Source organism: Rattus norvegicus, chromosome 19 (genome assembly GCF_036323735.1).
Source record: "Rattus norvegicus strain BN/NHsdMcwi chromosome 19, GRCr8, whole genome shotgun sequence".
Taxonomy (NCBI): domain Eukaryota; kingdom Metazoa; phylum Chordata; class Mammalia; order Rodentia; family Muridae; genus Rattus; species Rattus norvegicus.
Window position 1 is genome coordinate 58,715,979 of NC_086037.1, and position 23,541 is coordinate 58,739,519.

Consider the following 23,541-nt stretch of genomic DNA (forward strand, 5'->3'; position numbering starts at 1 on the left):
GAGGAAGAAGAGAGGGAAGCAGAGGAGGAAGAAGAAGAGGAGGAGGTGGGGAGGAGGAGGAGAGGTGAAGGAGGAAGAGGAGGAAGAGGGAGAGGTGAAGGAGGAAGAGGAAGAGGAGGAAGAAGAGAAGGAAATAGAGGAGGAAGAGGAGGAAGAGGGAGAGGTGAAAGAGGAAGAGGAGGAGGAGGAAGAGGTGAAGGAGGAAGAGGAGGAAGAAGAGAGGGAAATAGAGGAGGAAGAGGAGGAGGAGGGGGAGAGGTGAAAGAGGAAGAGGAGGAGGAGGAAGAGGTGAAGGAGGAAGAGGAAGAGGAAGAAGAGGGGGAGAGAGGGAAATAGAGGAGGAAGAGGAAGAGGGAGAGGTGAAAGAGGAAGAGGAGGAAGAAGAGAGAGAAATAGAGGAGGAAGAGGAGGAGGGGGAGAGGTGAAAGAGGAAGAGGAGGAGGAAGAGGTGAAGGAGGAAGAGGAGGAGGAAGAAGAGGGGGGAGAGAGGGAAATAGAGGAGGAAGAGGAAGAGGAGGAGGAAGAAGAGAAGGAAGAGGATGAGGAAGAGGAAGAGGAAGAGGAGGCAGAGGAGGAAGGGAGAAAGGCATGACTAGGTACACATAGATGCTTCTAGGCATGGAAATGAGGCAAGGAAAACCCCAAACTCCAGCCGGGCTGCATAGTGACTCTCATAATAGAAGACTGGAATTTTGAAGGCTAAAATCAAGTATCATTTCACCATTGTTAAATTAAGCCAGGAATAGAAAATAAAAATATGACTGGATATTCAATATTCCCAGGTGTCTCAAAAATGAAGCGATTCCTTCTAACTAACCTGTGAGTTGAAAGGGTAAGCCAAAGGAAAACCATAAAATACTTTCTATGGCAACGGAGTTGACAGGTTAAGATGTGTGGCATGCTTCTGAAGCATGCATTACAAAAGAAGAAGAACGGACTGGGGAAAAAAAAAAGCAGTGATCTTAGAATCTTTTTGTTCTCAAAGAGAAAGGAATGCGCAATTAAACACAAGGTAGGAAGCCTTGCATTTTCCAGATCAATCCATGAAGACAGCAACACGTCAGTGCCCAAGCATGAGGGTTCAGCAAGGGAAGCTTGTAAACAAACACTTCTCAAAGGGACACATGGGGAAGCCTAAACACATATTTCCCAATCAGATCCAGAACGGACCAAAAGGGACACTATATCTTGACTGTGTTGGATCTACTCCATAGATTCAAGGTCAGATTAATGCTCATTTACAGAATAAAAGGTGGGGTTCCACAAACAGGTAAAAACTGTTCAAACAAAACCAAAAACAACCTTTGCTGAGTGTTTAGAGAGAGGGCTCAGCAGCTAAGAACACACACTGCTCTTACAGAGAGAGCACCCTAGGTCTGATTCCTGGAGCCAGCATCAGGAAGCCTACAACTGCCTGTAAGTCTAGCTGCAGGGGATCTGACAACCTCCTCTGGCCTCACATGTATATACCCATACACACATAATTAAATGTAAAAATAAATCTTTAAAAAATACTAACAAAAAGTGACATCAATCTAATTGAAGGAATCTGCCTTTAAAAGGCGGGGACTGTGAGCAGTAAAGCCCCTCACTAATAGAGTGGGAATCGCCCACCCAGTCAATGGAGATCCTGAAGAGAGATAAAAAGGTGGAGGCAGGGGAAATTTGCTCTCACTAAAGCTGAGCCAACCGTCTTCTACTGTCCCTGGGTACTGTGGACACCTTTGCTTCTCAGGCCTTCAGGCCTGGCCTCGAATCTCCTCCATGGGCTTTCCTCCTGCCACAGAGTTTGGATGACCAATCATAGCACACTCTGGCTCGTGAAGGACAGGAGTCAATTCCTCATGGCACATATCTCTCTGCATGTCTGTTTCTCTGAAGAACCCAAGCACCAGGGTGAGGCACTGATGGCGGATGAGTGGAGCATGTTACACTCATAGGCAACCGAAAGCTGGGTAGCATTCATTTGTTGCGCCTCCTCTGCCTCCCAGCGTGTTTAGCATCCTGAACTCTCAGGATAGCTTACACGATCCCACTAGGAGTTTTGATCACAGGTAAGCAAACACAGACACAGCAAGAGTGAGACACCGGACTGTCCCTCGTGCCCACTTCCCAAAAAATCCATAGCTAGTAAGGAGCGATGCCAGGAGCAACAAATGAGTAGAACAGAGTTGGAAGAGGTTCGTGACGCTTGGGAGGTAAATCAACTGTCTGAAAGTGGGAGCATGGAAGATTCTAGAAGGTCCCTTCACAGCTTTATTGATGGCGTAAACAACTGGTGGGGGAGGACACTCTAATCCGCTCCGCGACAGAGACAAGATCGTGGGGCCTGCCAGCTGTGCAGAGGCTCTGGATTCTAGCTTTCAGGAGTCGTCACGTGTTCGGATGGGTTTTCCCATGAGTCGTCACGTGTCCGGGTAGGTTTTCCCACGCGGCAGCTGCTTTTGGTCATTCCTGCCTCTGTAACTAACTCTTATCCCTACTCCTATTAGTAACCACAACAAAACCTCCTTGGCTCTGGAAAATCGACTTCAATACAATCTTCACCTTGATCGTTTGTGGATTTCCTTTCTGGGATGAATAGGTGCGTGTATGTTGGGTCTCCTCAGGAAAAGTCTGCCACACAATAGCCAATTTGGGTCACATTCTCCCCCCAAAGCTAATTATAGATAGACCAATTGTGAAGGTAGGCATGATTTTTAGAATTTTGCATTAGAAAGTACTTTAGTGGCCCTTGATGTAGAAAGTTTTGCTATAAGAGGCCAGAAATTAGGAGATATTAAAATAACATTATCAAAAGAAAACATTTAAGTTGGGCCTGATGGTGCATGCCTTTGATCCCAGAACTAAGAAGGCAGAGGCAAGTGGATCTCTGTGAGTATGAGGCCAACCTGGTCTACATAGTATATGTTCCAGGCCAGCCAGGGCTACATAACAAAAACATTCAGGTGATAGAGAAATGCCAGCAAATAGAACATATTAACCCACAAATATCCCATGTCAAGATAATCCACTAAAATAAAAGGCAACAAACTCAGGTTTTTGAGAAAAGGCTCTCCAATGATCTAACAAACATTTGAGAACTGTTTGGCTTCCAAGAAACACAGGCGTGTGACACAAGAAGCCCACTTCACGCGAGTCAAGATAAAAACAGACAATGATACATCAAGTACTGGCTATGGACTAAAGCAAAGTGTGCTGGTTTGAATGAACATAGTCCCCATATGCTCATAGGGAGTGATACTATTTGAAAGGATTACAACATCATGTAGGCTTAATGAAGAAAGTGTGTTACTGGGGGTGGGTTGTGGAGTTTCGAATGTTCAAGCCAAGGCCAGTCTCCCTCTTCCTGTTGATCCAGGCAGAAGTCTTTCTCTATCACCATGTTTGCCTGCATGCCACCATGCTTCCTGTTATGATGATAAAGGACTGAATCTCTCAAACTGTAAGCCAGCCCCAATTAGATGTTTTCCTATAAGAGTATAAGAGTGGTCATGATCATGGTATATGTTCACAGCAATAAGACATTGATTATAACACAAAGAAAACTCATACAGAGCTGGGGACATATATACATATAAGCATGCATGCAAACACACACACACACACACACACACACACAGAGAGAGAGAGAGAGAGAGAGAGAGAGAGCGCACCAACCAATTGTAAAGGAGCTTGGCATTTTCTGTAGAAGCTGGAGCTCCAAACATACAAGCCAAAAATCCCACCTCAAAATACATCCAACTTAAAAGAGAATGTTCACCGGAGTGTTATCTGTAACTGCCCCAAGTCAGAGGCACTCTGGATCTTCATCAACAAGGGAACAGGAAGTAAATGCTTTCATTATTAAGTGGGATGCTTTGGACAGATGGGAGCAGGTGACCGAGAGCTTTACTATTAATGGATGGATGTCACAAAGATATTGCCCAGAAAAGGGGAGAGGATCAAACAGTGGCCTCCTGTTGGTTATGTGAGTAGCAGGTTCAGGGACAAGCAAATCCAATGCTCAGAGATAATAATCTGTAGGGGCTGTCTTTAAGTGAGAAAGTAAGAGGAGCTCTAAGAAAATTTTTTGGAGGCTAGTGGCTGTCTATAGTCTCATCTGGCTTGGTACAGGAGCATGGCTCCTAATGAGGAGCGAAGTGGCATGCGGGACCTCAGGAGCACCTTACAAATGGAGTAGGACCTTTAGTCAGAGAAAGCTAAGGCTGAGAGTACATTGCCTGAAGCCTGTTCAACAGAAGCAGACAGTAATAAAAATAAAGATAAGAAGGTGCATTAGACAAACATAGCTCTTAATGGGGGCTTGGAGGTAGGGGAGGGGGTGACTTATTCTGCAAAGCCACAAAAAAAAAAAAATCAAAACATTCTAAGCCGATAGGACAGGATAAACAGGATCTCAGACACTCCGCTCTCAGTAGCTGACTCAACAGCCAGCGATGACAGATTTACAATGGAGAGCTGAATCGCAGATAGAAAACCATGTGCTCCTTTTGGGGCTTTGTTGGACCTACAGGATACCCCCAAAACCCTTAAATCAACAGCTTTGAGGCGTTTATGGTGATGCCTTCTGAGAAGTCTGCTTTATACAACAAGCCTCGTCTTGAGGCTGAACTCAGCTAAAGGCTGAGCCATCAAGGCTGGGCCCCTTTGCTAACAGGGGAATGAAAATGCCCTACTTCTGTGAGAATAATGGAACTTTCTCTTATGCCTCGGGCACTGATGGGGGGGGGGTGGAAGAGACATACAGAGAGGTTTGTAACCACTGAGACTCATCAATGCCAGGGCAGATTTATTTATTCAGTGACTCTATGCCCCTTGCTGTTCTTGTTACAGGGGTTTGGGACTTTTTCAGGTTCTATTTAAGTGGCCCACACAAGAGAACACTTTTTAAAAGTTTATTTTTATTTATAGGTATGTGTGTGGCTGTGTATGTGTGTGCAGGTACCCAGGATGTCCAGAAGGGGGTGTCAGAGCGCCTGGAGCTCAGTTACGGGTCCTTGTAAGCCGCCCTACCTAGATGGTGGGGACCTAATTCTCCTTTTCTTCAAGGAGAGTCCAGTTGCCTAACTGCTGAGCTACCTCTCCAGCCCACCAATGCTGTTTCCTGATACAGAAAGGCTACTTTGTGTGTCCATTAAATGCGGATGCTTTATGATAATGTTTTTAAGACATCTTGAGTAAAAAGCCAGGGCTTGTAAATTCAACACTGTCCTATTTCATAACACGGCTCCAAGGAAACATGCCCGGGTGTACTGCAAACTCTATGTTGCATTTACCCTCTCTAGTCTCAGAGGATTCGTTATTGGCTATATTTTGCATGGATGTGTTATGTGGTGCAGGTACATGTAGAAGTTGGATGTTCCACACAGGGTGTCTTCCTCAGTTACTCCCCACCTTACCTTTTGAGACAGAGTCTCTCACTGAACCTGGAGCTCACTTGATGAGGCTAGACTGGCTGACCACTGAGTTCCAGAGGTTGGCCCTGCCTCAGCCTCCTCAGTACTAGGGTCATGCCATCTTGCCTAGCTTTTGATTGATTTAATGTGTTCTGGGAGACTGTGCTGGCTAGTTTGTAGCCAACTTGACACAATATAAAGTCATCTGAGAGGAGGGGAGCTCAATTAAGAAAACGCCTTCATTAAGACTGGGCTCTGGGCAAGCCTGTGGGGTATTTTCTTATTTAATGATTGATGGGAGGCAGGGGGTAGGGGGTCAGCTGTCTCAGCCTGGTGGTCCTGGGTTCTTTAAGAAAGCAGGCTGAGGAAACCACGATAAGCACGCCAGTAAGCAGCACCCCTCCATGCCCTCTTTGAGTTCCTGTCTCCTGACTTTCTTCAGTGATGGACTACAATGTAGACGTGTAAGCCAAATAAACCCTTTCCTCCTCCACTTCTCCTGTGGCCAGCACTCTCGGCAGAGCCCTCTCCCCTGCACCTGGTCTTTGCCGTGCTCGTCTCTAACGTTTCATTTCTTCTTACTGTCAATCATAATGACTGACATTGATTCATCATCCACTAATTGCTTTGTAATCTTTAGTTGAAAATTTACCTCTGAACAAAGTAGGCTTAGATATGTGATGCAGGCACCTTTTTAAAGTCACTCATTTTCAAATTTTTCTGAGTCTAGGAGTCTTCTAGAGTACTTGGTGGCTTGCAGATTCCAGTAGGTTTATGCTTCTAGGAACTGTGATGGTATAGCTCTGGAGAGGTATAGGGTGTTGTTTGTTTTGTTTTGTTCTTTTGGGACAGGGTCTCTTTGTGTACCCTTGGCTGTCCTGAAGCAATGCTCTGCTGACCAGGCTGACCTCAGGCTCATAGGCATCCCCCTGCCCCTCCTCCCAAGTGCTGGGATTAAGGTGTGCACACTGCCACCACCCAGCCCAGAAATATGAATTTCTAACATGCATTTACATAATTGCTTATATCGGTACACTGAAGTGGACACTTTGAAAAATGTATCAGGGGCCTGGAGAGATGGCTCAGTGGCTAGGAACACTGCCTGTTCTCCCAGAAGGCCCAGGAGCAGTTGTCAGCACCTACAATGGCAGCTCACAACCATCTGTTACTCAAGTTCCAGTTCACTTATTAACAGGAGGGGAAACTGAAGAAAGGGGAGGTGAAACCGTTTGTGACAAGACGCATGGCCTTTAGCACAGAGGAATGAAGCTCTAGTCTGCAGGCTCATTGATGTGCCATCTTGCCAAGTCTCCAAGGGCCTTTCCCTCTTATTTGATCCCCTGTTGAGGAAGGGATGCTACCCAAACAATAAAGACAAGCGAGGGAAGGGCAAAGAGGCCATTAACAGCATTGAGGATTTCTCCTTAGCAATAAGCATGGCCCAGAGTTAAGAACACCTGCTTCCTTCAGACAGAATGTCCACTAAACACATTCAGAACATGTTTTTAAAACTCTCTCGGCTCACCCAGCTTTACGGTGCAGCAGGCAACAGAATAGACAGGACTCTCAGAGATATCCATCCCATCGAGCAGTACTGCAGGTAGGCAGGACCCTGTGTAGCCCAAGTACTCCCATTTCAATCTGGTTCAGCCATTCCAGCGGCTCATTTGCCTGCAAAGACCCAACAGAGCAAGAGATAGGCACTGGCTGCTTGCCTTGGTTTGGTGGACTGAAGAGAGAATGAGCTGCCGTGATCGATGTGGGTAGTGGGTACTCGGTGAACGCTTGAAGCTTTGAGCTCCGAGGTCACATCTGTCATTCCACTCCCTGCCTTTTATCACTTCTTCAACAGAACCACAGCACCAGCTCCCCAGCCTCTGCCTTCCATCGCCACTCGAGTGTCTGTTCGCTAGTGAAATCACTTCGATAGGAAAGAGTGTGATGGAGGCAGCCCCGTGCTGATGTGCGACATTAAGAGCATCCATTGCCTCTGCTCCCTGGATACTTCTGGAGATGGAGTAGTCGGTAATACACAGAGTACATACAACAAATAGGTACATTTATCTAGATAGTTTTATATCCAACATTGTATATTCTAGGTAGTTTTCGTCGGTTTGACAAAGCCTGGTGTCACCTGGGAAGAGGGGTTGTCAATTGACAAGCTGTTGCCATCGAGTTGGCCTGTGGCATGTCTGTGGTGCATATTCTTGATGAATGACAGCTGGGGGAAGGACCAGCTCACTAGTGTGATCCCTGGAGCGGTGCCCCCCTATGGCACTGGCTATGTGGTGCAGGAGACAGACACTGGTGACAGGAGCTCGTTACTGAATGTAAATGCACAAGTTGAATCTATAAAGAAGAGAAGATACGGAAAGCTGACGTAGCCAACTGCCCCGGGATGGTTTATATATCTACTTCGTGGTGCTACAGAGTACCCAGATACTTAAATGGCTATTCTAGCTGTGTCGTTAAAGGTGTTTCTGGGTGAGATTAACAGTGAGTTTATAAATGGCCATCTCCAATGTGGGTGGACCTAACATCAACCACTGAAGGCTGAGCGAGTCAGAAGTCACTGTATCCGCTGCCTTTGAGCTGGCGCATCTGTCTTCCCCATTCTTCTGAGTCAGAATGGAAGCCAACACATTGGATCTCTCCTGGGCCCTCAAGTAACCAACAACAGATCTTGAAGCTCCTCAGCTTCCAAAATGAATGAGCTAATTCCTTATAATAAGACTTTTTATGCACACATGTATATGATGAGAACTATAGGTTTAGTTTCTCTGGGGAGTCTTATTTAAAACAGGCCTATTTCATGCTCAACCTACAGCAAGACTAGAGGAGGCACAAGAAAAATCAACCCCTGCTGTCTATTTGACTTTTTTGAGTTGAAGGAGTTAGGACTCAACAAGTCTATATAACCTGAGAGATTATGTTGGTGCTGAGTCTCAAGCTATGGAAAAGGACACTTGGGGTCAGAACCTTCCAATGGACAGATTTTATCCTACCTGCTTTGGTTAGCTTTCTACACAGGTAGTAAGTCTGTGCAAATATTCACTGGAGTAGAAACAGAAGATAACTAAAATTTGTGATATAGTCACTGTGATACCAACTCAGACTCAATAGATTGTATGAATGTAAAATGTCCCCAGGAGCTCTTAGGTTTGAACATTTGGTACTCTTGCTAGTGGCTTTTGGAAATGGAGTCTCACTGGAAGAAGTAGGTCACTGGAGGAAGTAGGTCACTGGAAGAAGTGGGTCGCTGGAAGAAGTAGGTCACTGGAAGAAGTAGGTTACTGGAGGAAGTAGGTCACTAGAGGAAGTGGGTCACTGGAGGAAGTGGGTCACTGGAGGAAGTGGGGTCCTAATTCCTGTTCACTCTCTGCTTCCAGACTATGGATATAATTTTACTAGAGCTTCTCTTCCCCAAATTCCCCTACCATGCTTTCTCTACCATGATCCACTGTAGCCCCTCCAACTGTAAAACCAAGACAACCCCTTTTTGGATGACTGATTGGGGGGAAGAAGAGGATCAGTAGGAATAGAAGAAAGGTACAAGAAAGACTTGTAGGAGGTATGATTATCCAGGTGTGGTGGTGTACACCCTCAATTCCAGGACTTGGGGGCCAGAATCAGGTGGATCTCTGAGGAGTTTAAGGACATTTTGCTCAACATACTGAGCTTCAAGAAAGCCAGGGCTGTATATCGAGACCAGCCTCTATGCAAAAAGGAAAAAAAAAACAGGTGGGGGGGGAATATCAAAATACATTGTGCATATGTATGCAAATGACATAACAAATGAAACCTATTATTATCTATAGTTAATATACACTAATAGGAAACTAAAAGGTAAAAATAAATTCTTCCTTAAGTGCCTTCTTGTTAGGTATTTCTCACAACAATGAGAAAGCTAAGTAAAACACTATGCATGTTTGGCAGCCTACTATACTCAAGAATGTTTTGTTTTTGTTTTTGCTTTTCTTTCCCCACAGAGAACCCATAGTTTGGTTTTATTCAGAGTAATGGGGTGGGCGGGGGAAGGAAACTTCTGCTCATAGAAGAAACTCAGCCACAGGTCTGATCTGTACTGGAACTACACATGCAGTGAGGACAAGGCTGTTTGCCTACTGATCTCTAATATTAACAATGAGAAGCAGAGCAGTGCAAGTAGCATTTGGAACAACCCTTGCAGTGTTAGAGTGACAGGCACAGCAGTTCACTTCTCTTCACACCATTGGTTCTCTTTGCGTACCTGGGCCTCTACCTCTACAGTGAAGTCATTTTTGATATTGAAAGTTCTATGTATCTCCTCAGGAGTTTTCCTCTTAATCTTATTGGCCACAGTCTTGCAGGTGATACCAAGCAAACCTTTGGTCTCTAAGTAGTTTGCGGCCAGAATAAGTTCAAAAAGTGTTCCTTGGTCAACTTTTAGGAATTCTTGGTCCCAAACAGGAATATAATCTGTCCACTTTTCTGTTTTCCTCATCCTTAGGAGGGGAAGGGGGAGAGTCATCCTTGTCATTGGTGCACCACTGAATGACCTCTTTTTAAGAATTGCTGCATTAACATTTGGTAAAGGAACAGGGTCATCATCTCCCTCATCATCATCCATTCCCAAATCTTCCAGCATGGTCTTGATGGTCACAGATTGTTTGGCAATTTCTACATTAACTTCAAATACCTCTCCATCAGAACTCTGCAAATTTATCATAGGCATGGTGCTCGGTCTCAAGACCTCAGGCCTGAGGCTGACAGACAGCGTTCACGACTGAACAGAAGTATCCAGAACAAGGCCACATACTAAATTGCTTTTGTCATGTAACTTCTTTATTAGCAAAGAAAATTTATAATACTTTGACATTAGATTTTACTTTCCTGAGCAGGGATCTTTTTAAATCAAGATGTTTGCCTTTGCTCCCTAAATATGTTACTTAGTGTAACTAGGGAAGTCACTAAGGAAACAAACCATAAAGCTGAGACCTAATAAAGCATTTCCCATCTGGAGCAAACAAGAGCTAGAGTTAATTAAACTGCAAGTTTCAAACAAGTATAATTAGAAGAAGGTCTACGTACAAATTCTGAAATTTTTCAGAAACATATTCTCTTTCATTTATCTTCAAGGGCATCCCTAATTCTGACTTTCATCAACAGGATTGGGCAATTTTCTATGTAATTGAATAATGACCAACTGCTTCCAAAACAAAACCATCAAACCATCCCACAGTGGAGCTGCCGAGGCCCTGAAAACTCTTTGTAGAAGAGAAGCAATTGGACAAATGGATGGATGAGAAGGGACTTTTTTGCCCCCCTGGTTTCACTGTCTATGCTAATGAACTTCATAACCTGAACTTTACACCACAGAGGCCATTTCTGGGCTGTTCGGTTACAGCTGCTCTGAACTGAGTGTGCACACAGTATTAGGCTACCTTCCAGTCTTCATCAACCACTGTTGATAAACTCAAAGCATCTCATTAATAGTTGATGATTGATTATATCTTGAAAAGATTATATTTGGGAATACATATTTGAAATATTTGAGGATAAATAAAATATAATCAAAACATAAATGTTATCCATTTTTTAATGTATCATTTTGAGAGATCTGAAATCACACATTTTGACTTCAAGTCTTCTCCCACAGAGACTGCACTCCTTGGAGCAAAGAAGAAGTATGGTTCTATGCAATGCAGAAACAGGAAATAGGAGACTTCGTGGGTACAGAAAAAAATAGATGTCTACTGTCATAATTTAAAAATAAAAGACTACTACATACTAAAATTAGATTTTCTAAAATAAACATCTTCAAAGACACACATGAGCTGCAGATGAGTGCTGAGCAGTGTAATCCACCGATAAGCATTCTTGGTTTACAACATTACCCGCGTGTCATCATCCAGGCAAATTAAAGAACCCAATTAAAAGTCGTTACAGCCTGTGAAGTCATCCTCTAAGCCAACCATGGGGCCCCCATCTCCAACAGACTGCTCCATCCAGTCCTCACCTCCAGAAGACTGGGCCATGACTGACATATAACACACCCACTTCTACTTCCGGCTTTAAAACCACATGTAGTTACTGTGGGCAGGCAGGGTAGAGTGTGTGGTGATCACACATCCGACATGGAAAATAATGGATCAACAAGACCAACGATGGATCCAAGGCTGCACTGCCAGAAGCAAATATTAATAACAAGGCTGCATACTCTCATGTCCTGTGTATGAGTGTTCCCATTGCCTTAAAAGCAGCTCTAGGCTCTATGAATTCGTTGCACTGCACTTGTCTAGATCCTCTGTGAGGATTTTGCAGAAAATGCCCAAAGCCCTTTCATCAATATCACAGAGTCACAATAAAAAGATCAGCTTACAGCTAACACTTGAAAACAAAACAAAACAAAACAAACGAAGTAGTCTAACTTCAGGCATCGCTGGATATAAGGACTGGGATCAGCCTGTTATCAGATCGCAAGATGGCTGCCAGCAGTCGTAGGTTTACCACTTAGGTCTCCTCTGAGCTACCTCTGGTGGCTCGTAATTGCATTTTACCATCTCGGATCCCACTTGGTGGGTGTCTCCAAATCAATACCTATAGTTGAGGATATCTGACCTTATGACAGGTCATTGTGGGAAACATGCCACCTCCGTCCAATGGACTTAATATAGAGAAGGGGAGGATAGGTCCCCTCGGGAAAGCCTCACTTTTATGAGAAGAGTGCAATGAGTGCCAACAAGAGGACTCTGAGAGATGGCTCAGCTACCAACCCAGTGAGCTGGGCATGATTCCCCAGAACACGCACAGTAGAGGGAGAGGTTGTCCTCAGACCTCTACATGCTTGCTGTATCCAGACATATATACATATGTATGAATAAATTAATATGATCATTTTTTTAAAACTGCAAATGGTTAGTAGGCAGGCAAAAATCCCATTTTTTTTCTTTTTTCTTTTCCCAGAGCTGGGGACCGAACCCAGGGCCTTGTGCTTACTAGGCAAGCGCTCTACCACTGAGCTAAATCCCCAATCCCAAAAATCCCATTTCTGAAGTGCTACATAAAAAGATGCCCAACTGATCTTTTTTTCCCCCAGTGAAAGGACAAGCTATATCAAATTCATGATGTATTCTAGATATGCAAATGACTTATTGGTTTCTAGTTATTAGGATGATAATTACGTGCAAATGTTTACTGGGTGCATCCTATGTCTCAGTGATCACCTGATACCCAGTAACAGCAATGATATGCAAAACAATAAATGATTCTGAACTGTACAGAAGCCAGGAAGGGGAGTGCGAGGAGTGAAGGCAGTGTTGGGAAGCACTTTCTGAGAGGGTGACATTTGCACAATGAACCAAGGGAAGCAAGGAACATTCTGACGTAAAGTCACTGAAGCAGGGACTCTTAGAATCCTGACAGGCAGCAGAGGCATGTCCAGCCACACTGGGGAGCACAAGGATGAGGAAAATAGGAAGTTAGGTGAAGAGGCCAGATCACATAGGACCTTTCCATGTTCAGAAACTCAGACTATTTTCTCTTCTCAGTGGAAACAGTGAAGGGTTCTGAAGAGGAACGTGAAGTAACGGGGTTACTGCAACAGAGGAACTAAGAGGCAAAAGTGAGGCTTCAGGTAGGAGTACTGTGCTGGGTGACTACAGAGAGACACTTATGTCAGCAAGATTGGAAGTATTGTCATTGATCTGTGTGTGAATGATGAGCTCTAAATGGGCGGGGCTAAGATTTCCTGGTTTTCAAGATTTCCTGAGCAAAGGCATCTCTTAGACTACTTGGCCCCATTATTCTGTCACTTACATCCCTCCCTGTGGTTCTTTTAAACAGTTCTTAACTATGATGTTGATTTTATTACATTCAAGTTGCGTGTGTGTGTGTGTGTGTGTGTGTGTGTGTGTGTGTGTGTGTATTACTATCACAGAAGAAGTATAGAGGTCAGAAGACACTATGCAGGACTCCATTATCTCTTGCCCTGTGGGTCCCAGGAATTAAACTCAGGTCATCAGGCTTGACTGTAGATGCTTTTGCCTACAGGGCCATTTCATCTGCACTATTCTTTTTTTATTACACTTATCTATTTTAATGGGTTTTTTTTTTTACTCTTCTGTTGCGTTTAAATTCATGACATCAGCACTCCACCCTCACCTTAAAATACTGTAGAATTTAGGAATGATATAATTTTATAACCTCATAGTCTAATACAAAGAGAAATATCAAAGATTACCTAATGCCTATTAAATACATAATGGCTGGGGATACATGGTTTTGGTTAGAGATGGATGGATGGATGGTGAGGTAGGTGGATGGATGGATGGATGGATGGATGGATGGATGGATAGATTGAATAAAGGAAGTACTTAGGAGTGGGAGAAATGTCATCTACTAACAATCAGGAATGAAAATACAAAGAGCCCTTGACTTTCCTTACCCCAAATAGTTATAAAGAGTATTTCAGATGGGCTGTGAGCAAACTAAACGTCACTGTGTCACCATTGGCAATGATGGGATAAGACAACTTCAAATATTAAGTCAACAGAAACATGGGTCCCATGACTTCTGCATTCTAACCACAGCAGAGCTCCAAGTCCCATCAAGTACCAGAGATGTTGCAAAGGAAGCGACAGTGCACAAGTCCCTCTTACATGAACAGATAGGGACTTCTCATTCAGCTTCCAATGGTATCCGCAAGAACACACTCAAGAGACAAAGAGTCCCGTGTCGTCCCCAGAACTGCCCACTGGTCCCATTCTTATTGGTCAAGAGAATACAGAGGGCACTTAATTTTATCCTGGGAAAATTACAAACATAGGAATAGAGCCCCCAGTTTCGATCTATAGTCATCTAGTTAGGCTGAAGGCAAGGATGGCTTTTCTTATAAATATTCTACTCCGACTTTAAAAAGCTGATTGTCTCCAGGAGTCTGGGATGACATGTGAGACTCACAAACAAACAAAACGTCCCCAGATTTTTTTTCTTCTGACAACCAATCCACTAGCCAATGCCACAGTACTGTCTGCAGATTCTCAGCAGCTCCCCATCCCCCTGTACTATCCCTGTGGCCTCAGCAGATCCCTGTGGCCTCGGCAGAGCCTCTGCATTATTTCTGCAGCATCAGCAAACACCCAACTCCCACCCCACTGCACTATCCATACACCCTCGAGCAGCCATAACCCTACAAGGCAGACGTGGTTTCATAATAGAGTTTAAAGCATGGATGTCATGCTCAAAACTGTGCCAAGATTGGAAGGATTTGAGTTTGGGATTTGGAGGCTAGAAGTGCTTAGCCAATAAGCCTATGCAAATTCTCCAAAATTAAAACAAAAACAAAAACAAAATACCTACAAAATCTGAAACATTTCTAGTGTTGGGTATTTTGAGGAAGGGACTCTCAAGCTGCCTGAAAGCCGTAATCTCACTGAAACCAATAGCACGCATACTCTAAAAATCCAACTCGTGTGAATGTTTTTCTTAACGAAGGCATTGCGTGTTAGGACTGTAGTAAAATGTGGCCCATTAGAGTCTATGAGACACTATGGGCCGGCACAATTGGGGGATGCTAATAGTGCTTAATAGGCAAAGGCCTGGAATGCCACCAGATACCCTATGAAGCATAGATATTCCTTCTTAAAGAAAGCATAGTCATCCTAACACCAATAGTATTCCACTGAGAATCTACACAATTTCCCAAGCAAGTATGTAAGGAAACTGGCTGCTGCTTCTTAGATCATTGTTATTAAGTAAAGTTCCCTAGGTTAACAAAACCGAGAGAGAGAGGGGGGGGAGGGAGAAGGAAGAGGAGGAGGAGGAGGAGGAGGAGGAGAAGGAGAAGGAGAAGAAAAAGGAGAAGAAGGAGAAGAAGAAGAAGAAGAAGAAGAAGAAGAAGAAGAAGAAGAAGAAGAAGAAGAGGAGGAGGAGGAGGAGGAGGAGGAGGAGGAGGAGGAGGAGGAGGAGGAGGAGGAGGAGGAGGAAGGGAGGAGAGAGAGAAGAGAGGAGAGGGGGGGAGAGAGGGGAGAGGGGAGAGGGGAGAGGGAGGGAGGGAGAGAGGGAGGGAGAGAGAGAGAGAGAGAGAGAGAGAGAGAGAGAGAGAGAGAGAGAGAACGAACACGAGAACGCATATGATAAAATGGACCATTTGAGTAGCTTTTGGCATAGAGATAGTCCAGCAATGACTATCTGCTGGCTGGAGAAACACAACTCAGAACTTGTTCAAGGAAGCTAGGGGTCTCAACAGTCCTGAGTCTGCACTGAAAACCAGGAAGGCCCCTAGGGGGTTACTGGTGCTGTGTCCACATCAGAAGGCTGATCAAGCGTACCGCCTGCTACCAGTGGTGGATGGGGAGGACAGGCAGACACACAGATTTTCTCCCAGACTTTTTATTTCCAGGCCATCAGTGGATGATGCCACCCACTTTGATGGGGAGCCTTCCCTCCTTGGTTGATCCTGTTCTGGAAGCTCCCTCACATCACACCCAGAGGTGTCTCTCCCAGGTGATCTTAAATCTCGACTGGTTGACAATCCAGACCAATCATCGCACCCACTTACCTCACCTGCCACACAAGGTTGGTGGCAGATTGTCCAAGATTGTCCATGAGTCTAAAAGGGGCAGGGCTTGCCCTTCACCTGAAATGCCGGTCCTAGAATAAGCCTCAGAGGTTTGTATTTGAGTCAAGAAAAATTACAGCAAATAAGCAGCTTATTACAGTCCTTTGCCAGCTCACTGTTCCAGTCAGAAGTGCATGGTGCGCTGCCATAGTCTTTTGTTCTGTAAAGGAATCCACTTCCAGTCTCTTCAGACTGCAGTTAGAATTCCATTCCTTTGGAGAACTGAAATGAGCTGCCGTTTGCTTGCTGTGTGTCTATTTGCTTCCTGTTTCACAGTCAAAAGCTACTGTAGTCCCGGAAGGCTGACCTTGCCTTGTGACATGGCCCCTTCTGTATCCAGAACCCACAAGTGAGAGTCTCTTCCGTGCTAAGCCCTTTTTCCTCTTAGTCCAAGGGACATCTGCCCACAAACTAGACCCAGATTCAAAGAGCTTGTTTGATGAAGTTAGATCTTCTTAGAATGTCCCCCATGTAAAGGCCAACTGATTTGCAAGCATATTCTGTGAAATCACATCCTTAAGTAGCAACTAGATCCAGTGAGTGACCTCAGAACCAGAAGAGAAAGCAAGTATATCAGAGCCAAGGAATAATGGGAGGTCATCTTGGATGTTTGCCCTTTAATAGAATAGCCCTCTTTTCCTTGTAGTCTCCACTTTACAGACAAGTAAACTATTGCCAGATTGGTCAGTTATTCCCCCACAGTACCTCTCTGTAGTATTCCTGCAAATTCCCATGAGCCTAAAATTGTTTTAAAATCAAATGCTGGGGCTGGGAGAGAAGTGGGTAAAGCATGATGGTCTGAGTTCAGATTCCCCAGAACCAGCATAAGCTCAATGGCTTGTGTCTATAATCCATTTTACTGCCAGATAGGAAGCTGAGACTGGAGGATCCCTGGAAATTTGAGGGACAGCTAGCCTGGTGTAGGCAGCAAAAACAACCATCCTGTTAGAGACAAGTAGCCTGGTGTAGACAGCCAAGAAACAGCAAAAGATGCCACTTCAAGGTAGAAAATGAGGCCTAACACTTGAGGTGGTCTTCTATGGACAAGAAGACCTCCCATGTACCTCCTCCAGGTTGAGGAGGTGTGGCCTTCCTCCTCAACATCTTTAACATGAAATATTAAACGTTAGCCAAAAGAAATGTTTCCTCAAAATTGTATCACTAGAGGGGCTGTTTCTAAAGCGCAAGCATTTTAACATGTCATTCTCTCATCTTAAACCATTGCACAGACTATTTCTGAGGTGCTGAGGTGTCTAAAATCCATGACATTTACCTATCTGAGAGACTCTCAAGCTTGACTTTGTTTCAGGACTACCTGGGGAATCTTTAAAAGATTGCTTTGATTTAAAAAAAAAAATTTAAAGGGTGTGTGGATGTCTTGGCCTTATCACCAAACTTTCTATTTCTGGGGTCTGGACTAGGATCTGAACAAGAGTATCCACAATCTTTCCGTTGCTCCATCACCCACTGTTCTAGGCTTCTCTGTTACTCATTGTGGTAGTGTTAAATATGTGGTATTGAGCACCAGTTCGTATACATCTTACACACAGAAGTAAGGCTTTGACAAGACAGGGAGGGCTTCATCCTATGCCAGTGAGTTTTACTGCAAAGCGAGGACTGCAGAACCCTGATCTACAAGGCTGCGGAGAAAGACACACAAGCCATATTTAACTTCCGTCTTATCTTTGATAGGCATAAAACAGACCCACGGACTTACCCACAATACAAATGATTTGTGATCGTATCTGCTCACGGAGAAATCAACATTGAGTTAGCCTGTACATGCCTCCTGGAAGCGGTAAAGTAAAACACGGAATGCAATGAGGGCTCACGGGATGACCTCAGGACACTAAAGCCTGCTCTGGTACAGAACCTGACAAGACGGCTGACATAAACCCCCCTACCGGCTTATCTCAACCTTTCAAGGGCTGCCCCTCAAAGGAGGGGGCGCACAGAGCTGACTCCTCATAAATCAATGACGGCCACATCTAATTTATAGTAGAAGGCATGTTCCTGTGACTGATGGGTAAGAAGGGCAGACTGTGTATTTCAGAGTTGAGTGGCATGAATAAGCCATCAAAAGAATCCTCCTGAAGGTAAAAGTCTTAGATATATCAAAGCCATCCCTTCAGGAGAGGTGACCACGCTGTCGAGGCAGAACACTTGACAGACCTCTACTAGAGCATTCAAATATACTCTGCTCTATAACTGGCAAAAACGAAACAAACAAACAAACAAACAAACAAACAACAACAACCACCCAAGCTGTGGGAACAGGCTTTTCCCAGGCTGTAACCAAAACTCCTGAGTTTGTAGACAGTGTTGTATATGAGCTGTGAACAAATATTTTTGGTCATGAAAGCCTTAGTGTGTAGCAGTATCATTAGGACTGTTTCTATTGGGACGTCCAAGATTTAATCAGCGCCATTTTCTCTTGAATTGCTTATTGTGTATGGTGGGAAGCCATGTGATTTTTTTTTTTTTCTTTTCAGCTCAGAGGTTCTGCTGGAGGGAGCTCTTTGAAGCCACTGCCTTGGGCCCTTGCAAAACCAGGAGGAAGTGAGTTCTTAGAAGCTTTGAAGATGGAATTATTAAGGTTATAACGACAATGGCACGTGGTGGCACATGCCAAGAAAAGCATGTTAACTCCCCACCCCCCAACCCCTGCCTATAGCTAATATCCTGTTATCTGATTGTCAGTGGTTTGTAAAGAAGGGGCTCTCTGCCCCACCTCCTATAAAATACAGTTCTGTATGCAACTGACAGACTGTAATAAGATACATACTTATTTTCACAGCAACGGCAAAACCAAAACCAAAAGAGATATAAGTACACTGACCAAGAGGCAGAGGAATAAAATGATGTTTTCTGGGCACAGCAGGGCAGATACATATATGAGCTCACAGAAGTTGTGACAGCATGAGCCTGTCCTCTCTAAGCTCAAGCCAGACAAAACACCAAGTTGCAGGGGGGAGGTAAGCATGGACTCCAACCTCTGGCTGGGAAGCTATTAGCAACCGAGAGCTGCCGAGTGAGTTGGTTTTCTCTAAGTATGTGATCCTAGTAGGATGACCACACTCGAGGGGATGGCCCACACATAGGAGTATTTAGTCAGCATAAGTCAGACTGGACTGCTGTGTGTTTTAAGGGGACAGTAGATTGGGTGAGAAGGGAGTGGAGGTGGATCATTGAGGACTTGAGGGAGGGTCTGAAAATGACCAAAATTTTTAAAATGATACAATTCCAAAACCAGGACTTTTTTAAAAAAAATATCTCCATGCTACCACGACAAAGATACCTCAATACAAATATCAGTGAATACAATTCTTCACACTCCTACACACATAATATACAACACATCCACGTACAAATAAATATTCCCCTCTGGGTTAACTCATCCATGAACATACAAAGCAAAAGAAGGATTTTGTGTTCTTCTTGTTCTGATGAGCACAGCCATCCATTCAATGAAACCTCAGAGTCTTTTTGTAAAGAACCATAAATCCCAGACCATACATACCCGTTCTGAGCTATGACACATCTGTGGCTCCTAGGGATGGGTAAGTCAGGTTGAGATGAATAAGTTGGGAAGCCAATGAAGTGTCTGAATCACCTGGAACTCAGGAGGCCCTGTTTGCAGAAGGAAGCCAAGAGGAGGAAGGGATAATGGAGGAGGGTAGCGAGTACACAGCTGGATGATCTGGATGGACCCAGCTTTGCTGGATGCTAGCATCCTAGTGGAAGAGAAGGGAAAGCAGAGGGAGGTGGAAAGAGAGAGAAAGGGGTAGGAAGAGAGGAGGAAGGGAAGGAGGGAGGAAGAGAAAGCAAGTTGGGGGGAAAGAGAATGGGAAATGGATGGATTGATAGGTAGATTAAATCCATTCCGGAAACATGTGTATTTATATACATAGGCATACATATACACACATGCTTATACATAAATGTCATGTGTGCATATGTGTGTATGTGTGTGTGAGTGTATGTGTGTGAGTGTGTGTTGTAGTTTGAATGAGATATCCCTCATAGTACTCAGGTACATGACCAATCAGTGCCCAGTTGGTGGTATTGGTTGGGTAGGTTTAGGAGGTGTGGCCTCGTTGGGGGAAGCACCTCCCTGGAGGCGGCCTTTGAATTCTCAAAGACTCAAGCCATTCACTCTCCTGATCTCTGCCTGCAGCGCAAGAGGTGAGCTCCTGGCTGCTTCAGCTGCCATATTTGCTACCTGCTACCATGGTTCCCTGTCAGGATGGACCCTTCTCTCTCAGGAACCATAAATCCAAATAAACCCTTCCTTGTATAAGTGACGTTGCTCATGGTATTTTTATCACAGTGGTAGAAAAGTAACCAATTCTATGTACATACATATGCATGCATTCACACAATTATACACACACACATACATACATACATACATATATATACGTTTACATATATATATATATATATAGATAGATAGATAGAGAGAGAGAGAGAGAGAGAGAGAGAGACAGAGACAGAGACAGAGACAGAGATAAAATGGCCTAAACACTGCAGTCCCAAGTAGTTCAGGTAAGCTGTACATCACTCGTTCTAGTAACCCTGAATAGTAATGATTATTGGTGCAAACATTCACTCACAAAAGCCCTTGAACCTGGGCTATTGGAAGGAAGACAGGGTAAGCAATAGGTTTTTATAATATTTAAGTGCCAGTCAACATTTTAGCATTTAAGATCTGAAGTGACAATCTTTTGTCTTTTCTTATTTTTTTTTTTTTAACCAGGCACTTCCAAAAGACTTGGAAAAGTCAATACAAAGGTTCAAGTCCTACTTCTGAATAATCTGCCAACTCTGGGTAAAACTTGGGTGTTTGTAGTTTAATAAAGCAGACAGCCCCAAAAATGGCCCCAGTCGGGGCCTAACTGGTAACTTTTAACTTCTATTCTGTCCTGGTGCCGTGCTAGTACTCAAGAACGCCTGGGATCTTAACAAATCAGATTTTTACGTTAGGGAATTTGATCCTGCGGGGGGGGGGGGCACCATCTTGAGCATCCATCTTCCTTGCCACCTAACAGACATGAGGTCCTATCAGCTTACCGTGGAGCAGTCAAGCTCACAGTGTATCCTCGAGGGATGTGCCTGACTGTGCAGGGGGCCACGAGAGGAGCCAGATCTTCTGAAGACACAAATCTGAACTGTGACCTATCCCTTGATCCCCTCCTCCTCCCCCTCCTCCTCCTCCTCTTCCTCCCCCTCTTCTTCCTCCCCCTCTTCCTCCTCCCCCTCTTCCTCCTCCCCCTCTTCCTCCTCCCCCTCTTCCTCCTCCCCCTCTTCCTCCTCCCCCTCTTCCTCCTCCCCCTCTTCCTCCTCCCCCTCTTCCTCCTCCCCCTCTTCCTCCTCCCCCTCTTCCTCCTCCCCCTCTTCCTCCTCCCCCTCCTCCTCCTCCTCTTCTTCCCCCTCTTCTTCCTCCCCCTCTTCCTCCTCCCCCTCTTCCTCCTCCCCCTCCTCCTCCTCCTCTTCTTCCCCCTCTTCTTCCTCCCCCTCTTCCTCCTCCCCCTCTTCCTCCTCCCCCTCTTCCTCCTCCCCCTCTTCCTCCTCCCCCTCTTCCTCCTCCTCTCCTCTTCACCCTCGATCAGCTTCCTTCTTTTATTCTTTCTTCCTTGATAAAATGTTTCCTTTCCCTGCAAGATTCCCAACTTTTACAGTAAGAGGGTTGCCAACACCAAAGAGATTCTTTTCCTGTTCTGACAGGCCTGCCTGGAGAGGCTTCAGGATTTGGTCGGGGGGGGGGGGGGTGGTGGTTGGGGGGGGAAGAGTTCAAGGGCCATTTCCTGCCCAGACCACCTCCTAGTTCAAAGTCAACAATCCAGCAGAGCTGCTACTGTATGGCAAATTCAGCACTTTACCACCCTCTTCCTCACCCTCTGCCAGCCGCCATTTCTACTGAACAGATAAAGAAGCCCCGAGGCTTCAGGAAGCAAGCCCAGGATGCCCCACCGCCCAGCGCCCTGGAGTCGAGTATAGCTGGCAGAGCCATCCAGAAGGAATGGTGCTTAATGGCTATATTATGACACGCAGGCAGCACAGAGGGAGGCTGGGCCCTTCTGACTCTCATGGGAGACCCCTCAGGCTTGTCTTAGCTACTCTAGAGTCCTACTCCCCCAAGCCCTGCAAAAACTTTAGTCTTTGGAGGGAAAAGAATTTTTTTTTTTAAATTTGGTTTGGCCTTTTGCTCAGAGCGTTGATAAAAGCAAATAATTCTATTCACAAATCATGTCTTAGAAGAACACAGAGGAGAAAAGCCAAGAAAATAAAAGGGTCTTTTTACCCTTGATGAATTGAATAATAGCCTAAGAAAACATCTTTGATTTGGGTCAGCCTGTATTAAAAAACACACAAATACAACCCAGTCCTAATCTGTGATTTCACATGATCCTCTCAAGTGACCATGAAGTTCCAAGTGGGTAGATGTAATTCAACAACCCCTGCAAGCTAGCAAGGCCCTGCAAAGCGGCAGAACCACGGGCTAGGGGCATTTAACACCAGCCCTTTCATGAATGGAAATCGGCTTTCTAAAGATAACTTGGCAGGCGGTGACCAGCAACAGACAACTCGGTGACAGCTTTCGGAGTTATAAAATACTTTCGAGAAGGAGACATCAAAGCTCCCTGCCACCTATTCATATCCGATTGCTTCGAAAGCTCCTTGCAGGGACCCAGGTCCAACTGAGAACGGTCACTGTAGCCCTCACAGGCTGCAAAGGCCACCACTGAAGAAAAGACACATGTGACTTCAGGGCAGCTGGCCATGAGCAGACAAAGGAAGGAGAAACTAAAAGAAAGCGAGTGACAAAGTTAGATGGTAAGCAGGGGATACGAATGGAAGGGATCCTTGAGGCGGCCTTGGTTGTTGTAACCGCTCTGCTGGAGCCTGTAATACAGCTGGGAGTGGGGACCATATGCCAACACCAGACAGAAGACTCAGCAACAACAACAAAGCAGCCTTTCGTTGTGGTCAGCCAGTCTCTGTGGAAATTATCAAAAGTCAGCAGACCTGTGCGCTATAGAGGTGAATGGACACACGAGGTCAGTGACGGTGTGTGTGTGTGTGTGTGTGCATGTGCTTTCACTTGATAGACATGTATAAAATGGAGCCTGGTCTAGACTGAGTTTATTAGGCAAAAATATATTATCTCCAATGAGAACAAACACATGGTCATTGGAGAAGTCAGATACAAAGTATCTTATGCCTCGCAATTATTCTCTTATGCTAAAACAGGAATCCTGGTCTAATATGTCAGTTAGAAGTACAATTCTAAAACAGGAACAGTACCAATTTCATCTTTTAGATATTCAAAATGCATGTTAGTGTATTAAAAGTTATGGAATGGCCAGGGGCATAGCTTGGTTGATAGAATTCTTAGCTCACAGAGTCCTGGGTTCAGTCCCCAGTACTACAGAAAACCAGATGTGGTGGCACACCTTCAGAGGTATCGACAGGAGGACCAGAATTTCAAGGTCAGCCTCAGTAACATAGGAAGTTTGTGCATTGCCTGGGGCACGTGAG

General features: G+C 44.8%; 1 protein-coding gene and 1 pseudogene across 3 annotated transcripts in view; both read right to left on the bottom strand.

The window, feature by feature from the left end:
* The window catches only part of Adamts18 (ADAM metallopeptidase with thrombospondin type 1 motif, 18), a 153,145-nt gene that overhangs the window by 119,884 nt on the left and 9,720 nt on the right, over positions 1 to 23,541 (bottom strand). The window lies entirely within an intron of this gene.
* Positions 124 to 15,213, bottom strand: Skp1-ps2 (S-phase kinase-associated protein 1, pseudogene 2; annotated as a pseudogene).